This window comes from Bos indicus x Bos taurus, chromosome 6 (assembly GCF_003369695.1).
Source record: "Bos indicus x Bos taurus breed Angus x Brahman F1 hybrid chromosome 6, Bos_hybrid_MaternalHap_v2.0, whole genome shotgun sequence".
In the NCBI taxonomy this organism is placed as follows: domain Eukaryota; kingdom Metazoa; phylum Chordata; class Mammalia; order Artiodactyla; family Bovidae; genus Bos; species Bos indicus x Bos taurus.
In genome coordinates this window covers 114969793-114975792 of record NC_040081.1, presented here as the reverse complement: position 1 = coordinate 114975792, position 6000 = coordinate 114969793, and the positions used below count along the sequence as shown (strand labels likewise).

Sequence of the window (6000 nt, the reverse complement as noted above, 5' to 3'; positions counted from 1 at the left end):
CGTCCTGAGAGCCGCCCACAGCCTTGGAGGCCAAGCCAGCCCCACTCTCTTCCTGGAGGTCCGGCTCCTTCACGACCCCGCCCCAGGGCCCGCCCGCCTTTCACGCCCTACTCGACCCGATCCCTTCATTGGTCCAGACACAGACGGCCCCGCCCACCAAGGATGGACCACCCCTCCAAAGGCCCCGCCCTACAACCCCGCCCTCTCTTAGACCCCGCCCACTCAGGTTACCGCCCCTCTAGGCGACCCCGCCCCTCGCGTCGCCCCGCCCCTCTCATCGGCCCCGCCCCCTCCCGGCCCCGGGCTACGGCGGCTGTGACCGTTGCGCGCGCTGGCTGAGTGGATCGCGGCCGGAGAGCGAGCGGCCGGTAGGTTGCGGGCCGGGCGCCGGCGCCCCGCCTCCGCTTTCTTTCTTCTGAGGGCGCGCGCTCGCGGCCTCCGCGGCCCGCTCTGCCTGGCCGAGCGGAGAGTGCCGGGGGCGGCCGGCGCCTCGGGTCCTGCTTCTCGGGGCCGCCCGGCCGCCGCCGCCCTCCTTTTGTTCCCCAGCGCGACTCCGGCCGGGCGGAGGGGCGGCCGCGGGACCCGAGGGCCCGGGATCGAGGCAGGGCCGAGCGCGCGGGGCCTGCGACGCCCACCGACGGCGGGCGCCCGGGGCCGAGTCCTCACGGACTCCCGAGTTTCCTGTCCGACATCCCGGGCGGCCGCATTGTCTGACCAGAGGCCGCCTCCGGAGACCCCAGCTCTGGGAATGCGGCGCCGCGACGCAGCCTTGTGCTGGCTTCCCGGTGCGGGCTCCGAGCTGCCGCTCAGAGCAGGGGGTGGGGGACGCTGCGAGGTCCCGGAGCTGCGGGCGCAGGCGGGGTGGCCCGGAGTTTTGAGTGTAAATGCAGTGTTGGCCCGAAGTTGAGTGTGAACAGAATGGTCCTGGAGCTGTGAGTGCAGGCGGGGTGGCCCGGAGTTGTGAGTGTAGATGGAGTGGCCCTGGAATTGTGGATGTAAACACTGGTCCAGAGTTGTGAGCGTAGACAGAGTGGCCCAGTGTGGGTGCAGATAGAGTGGCCCTGGAGCTGTGGGTGTAGACGGAGTGGCTTGGAGCTGTGGATGTAGATGGAGTGGCCCTGGAGCTGTGGGTGTAGACGGAATGGCCCGAAGCTGTGGGTGCAGATAGAGTGGCCGTAGAGCTGTGGGTGTAGACGGAGTGGCCTGAAGCTGTGGGTGTAGACAGAGTGGCCTGGAGTTGTGGGTGCAGATAGAATGGCCCGGAGCTGTGGATGTAGACAGACCCCAGGGCAGACGACCACCCTCTGTGCCTCGGCTTCCCCGTTGCAGGGCTGGGTTTGTAACAGGACCTGCCTGTAACCGCGGGGTCGCTCGGGGTCGGAGTGGATCCGAGTGGTCAGTGTCCATCGGTGGCACGTGCTATGGTTAAAGGGCGCCTGTGAGGCCGTGGAACCCGCAGACGGACCGTGAGGCTGGCAGGGAGGGAACTGCTGCTCTGGAGACCCCCCACTCCAGGTCTGAGACGAGTGCCCGGATAGGCGGTGGGCAGTGGGCCATGAACAAGAAGAGAGAAGGTGTTTAAAACCCTGCCTTAGGGACTTATTGTCACAGTGGGACGTTTCATCAGAATGTCCTCCAACCTGGTGGTCTTGAGCCTAGAGGTCCTGGCTGTGGGTTGGGGACGCGGAGCCTGGGCCTCAGGGATGCTCCTCAGATGGGGACAAGCCCATCACTGAGGTGCCCACCCCGGTGCTGGGTGACCACCCCTGGGAGAGGGGGACCTGGGCTGGCGTGTGGAGTAGACCGGGGCGGGGTGGGTGGCAGCGTCCTGGGCGGGGTCAGGAGGTGAGCAGCGGGCACGGGGTGGGCCAGCGCCCCAGCTTCAGGGCAGGCTCCTTTCCCCCTCTTCTAGGAGGAGGGCGTCCAGGAAGGGGCCAGCGACCAGGCAGAGGAGCAGCTGCAGGCTGGGAGGCCGGGACCGGGTGGTCTTGTCCGAGGAGGCAGCCAGCCTGCAGGGGCGTGCTAGGCAGGGGAGGCGGGGAGGCCCAAGCCTCCCGCAGCAGAGGAGAGCGCGTGAGCTTTCTGATTACACTGCCTTTGGACGCTTGCCTTTGTCTGAAGTGGGTCAAGCAAAAGTCAGGATGAAGGAAGAACAGTGTGTCGCTAAGACTTGACACGAACATGGCGAAGCCATGGCGTGTTATGTCTTCTTTGAATTTGGTGGAATTCACAGAAACATTTTACTTCCTGGTTAACACCTGTATGAGTTTCCCGTGGCGGCTGTAACAAAGGACCATAGCCTAGTGGCTTAAAAGCAGAAGGAGGCCGGATGCCCTCTCGGCTAGCGGGGGCACCCTCACACCAAGCCCGTGTCATCCTTCCCTGGCTCCTGCTTCCCTCTTTCTGTCCTGGCTCCTCGCTCTGCATCCCTCCCGAGAGGACACGCGTGGTCACGCCCGCGTGTGGAAGCCAGGTCCTCTCCCCACACAGGCGCGTTAGTGTCACCACACCTGCCAAGGCCCTGTTGCCTGTGAGGGGACGTTCACAGCCCCGGGGCCTCTGGCCTGGTGTCCTTGCGGACTGCCCTGGGCACTCTTGCAAGGGCTGGGGTCTCTCCTGTCGTGGGCTGGGGAGCAGCGTCTCGCCCCCCGCCCCCGCCCCCGCCCCCGCCCAGGGGATGCTGCTGCTGCCGCCCCGTGCGTCCCCGCCCAGCACTGGAGGAGAGACCGCAGCAGTCCCTGGGAGGAGATGAGCCTGGCTTGGGGTTCCCAGCCGGCAGATGGCTCATGTTTACTTTTAGGGGTGCTGGTTACCTGCTCCTTTGGCCATCTGAGAAGAGCTGTAACCAGGGACTTCCGTGGTGGTCCAGTGGTTAGGACTGTACTCTTCCACTGCAGGGGGCCTGGGTCCCATCCCTGATCGGGGAGCTAAGATCCTGCACGCTGCTCGGTGCGGCCTACATAAATAAATAAATAATGTAAAAAAAATAAAAGCTGTAGTCAGTCCTTGAAGTATACTCAAACCATGGGCACGTTCTATTTTAACAAGCAAGTTTCCCTGTGGTTTCTGGGGGTTCAGCAGACTCAACCCTGAGGCCGTGGACTCGAGGCAAAGGAGATGCCCGGCTTGTCCTTCCTGCGTTCTTCCCCCCTTCCTCTCCGTCCCCAGCCCTGTCATCAGATGACATCCCACATGAATCCTTCCTTGACTTTCTTTGTTTTTTTACACACTCTGTGCTACGTATGTATCTTTCTCTACATCTTATTTTTGTCCCTTACAGTCATCTTGGCCACTCTTCTAGGACACTTAGATGAGGAGCTAAGCTACTGATTAAAGAATGAAGACGCCAGGTGCTCTCCTGCGCTGCTGTCCGCATCTCCCGGGGCAGGCACCCCAGCTTCCGGCTCCTCAGGCATTTCCTGCCGGCTAAGCTGCTGTCTTAGTCTGCGTGTTTGAATTCTCTAGAAGGTGCGGGGACCCAGGCTCTCTCCTCTGAGGCGGTGATGCTCCCTCGCCCTCCATTTCCCAGCTCAGTCACTGCATTGCCGGTTACACCAGTGTCTGCTGCTCACCTGTCTGTTCCTGGAGCGAGCTGCTGGAGCACAAGCCCTTTCCTGCGCAGGCCTGCGGCTCCCCTCTTGTGGTGGCCCCTGGCTCCCGGGTCCGGCTTCCTGCCCCGCTCTGTCCTGGCCCCTGTGGGGCCTGCACGCCCACATGTGTCTGTGCTCAGGGACCTCTCTTCCCAGTCTGGGCTCACCCTGGTTCTGTGGAAGTGCATGTTCATGATAGCCAAGAAACCTCATCTGGATTTTCCCTTTGCTCTTGATTTTGAAAATTGCTTTTCCGTTAACTTGTAGTTTAGCTGGGTATAGAATTCTACCAAGGAGTGTTTTCTCAGAGCGTCGAAGCCGCTGCTGCACTGCATGTGACACTTGCCAGCCCTGGCGGGAAGCAGATGCCCCAGTGATTCTCCGTGATGGGCTCCAGGAGGCCCTCAGGAGCACCCCTTGTTCCCCGAGATCTGAACCGTCAGAACGTGATGACATGTTCTCATCACTAGTGGGTGAGGCAGCCCTGTTCGCCTAGGCCTGGCGTTTTTTAGTGTGCTTCTTCACTTTCTTTCAGTTTTGTGTTCTCTCTGGAACTCCATTTATTTAGAGGCTGGAACTCTGGGGCTGCACTAATCCTCGGTCCTCCTCCTCCTTTTGTTGATCTGCTTGATGTTTGCCCTGCTCTTGGGAGGTGGTGCGAGCAGTAAAGAGCCTGCCTGCCAGTGCAGGAGATGCAGGAGATGTGAATTCAATCCCCGTGTCAGGAAGATCCCCTGGGGGAGGAAATGGCAACCCACTCCAGTATTCTTGCCTGAAGAATCCCATGGACAGAGCTGGTGGGCTATGGTCCATGGGGTCACAGAGTCGGACACAACCAGTCTCTGGTTCTTCTGCCTTTTAAAAATCCAGCTTGTACCTGTGAAAGTTCTCAGTTCATGTATTGTTGAAGCCTAGATTGAAGGCTTTTGAGCATTACCTTGCTAGCATATGAAATGAACACAATTGAATACTAGTTTGAACATTCTCTGGCATTGCCTTTCTTTGGGATTGTAGTGAAAACTAACCTTTTCCAGTCCTGTGCCACTGCTGAGTTTTCCAAATTTGCTGACATACTGAGTGCAGCACTTTAACAGCACCATCTTTTAGGATTTTAAATAGCTCAGCTGGCATTCCACGATCCCCACTAGCTTTGTTTGTAGTGATGCTTCCTAAGGCCCACTTGATTATAGATAATATTTGGCACGCTCTTAATACAAATTAAAAAGTGTTGATTGTGGAAAATATGTGACTACAGACAGAGTAAACAGAAGAATATAGTGCACGCCCAGGTAGTCATCGCTCACCCGTAACGACCTGTGACGTCTGGCCTGCCTTTCTGGTCTCCTCTTGACCCCCTGCTCCTCACTCTTCCTTCATTTCTGTTTCGCATGAATATTACCAGGGCTGACTTGGGTCACTTTGTTTTCGGTTTGTCCTACTGTTTTCTTGTTGCTGTTTTTCCTTTCTTATCTTGTTTTGGGTTAATTGAGTGCATGTGTGTCTGTGTGTGCTCACCCAGGGATGCACACGTTTGTATCTATGGGTGCATGTACCAAGTGTGTGTATCTAATAAACACACACGTATTTTCTAGTACTGCGTCTTTGCACTATTTTTTAGTAGTCTAAAATGCCTATCTTGACTTTTTGCCGTCTGTTTAGAGTTCGTTTGATAACACTCCAGATGGAGCGTAAGAGCCGTGTATTGTAACGGTAACGGAAGTCCCGTTTGTGCCGCGGCAGAGCAGTTTGTCGTCAGTCGTCTTAGTCTGCATGTGCTCTAAGCCACGAAACACTGTCACAGTTTCTGCTTTAAAAAGTCGTGTATTTTAAAGAGATTAAAAGAAGGAAAATCATATTTTTAAAACGTTTACCAGTATTCACCATTTCTGTTATGCTTCCTTCCTTCGTATAGATTTGACTTTCCATCTGGTATCATTTTTCCTCAGCTTGAAACACTCCTTTAGCATTTCTTGTCTGTTGGTGACAAATCCTCCCAGTTTGGGTTTGTCTGAACCGTGCTCATTTTTGTTGCACTTTAAAGGACCTTTTTGCTGGCTTGGAGGCCGGGTTCTCTTCCCGGCCCTCTGACTGGTCTGCTCGTCTTGTGGTGGAGTCAGCCGTCGAGTCAAGCCCGTCGTAACCGCCGTGTGTCACGTGGAGACGCTGTCGCCGGCTCTGTCTGTGCCTAAGACCCCCAGCGCTTGGACCGTGATGTCCTTGGGAAAGTTTTCTCTGAATTTATCCTGTTCAGGGTTTGTTGAGCTCCTTAGATAAATACGTCTATAACTTTTTTTACCAAACTTGGGGAAGATTTGGTCATGGTTTACTCGGATGCTCTTCCCGCCCCACTTCTCCTCTCCTCCTGGTGCTGTGTTACATGTTTGTTATTGTCTCCCAGGGCACTCAGGCC

General features: G+C 57.1%; 1 protein-coding gene across 1 annotated transcript in view; it reads left to right on the top strand.

The window, feature by feature from the left end:
* Positions 1 to 293: 293 nt before the first annotated feature.
* RGS12 (regulator of G protein signaling 12) overlaps positions 294 to 6000 on the top strand; it is a 114758-nt gene continuing 109051 nt past the window's right edge. Inside the window, exon 1 of the mRNA XM_027545164.1 lies at positions 294 to 368. The gene's annotated coding sequence lies outside the window, so the exon portion shown is untranslated. The remainder of the gene's footprint in view (positions 369 to 6000) is intronic.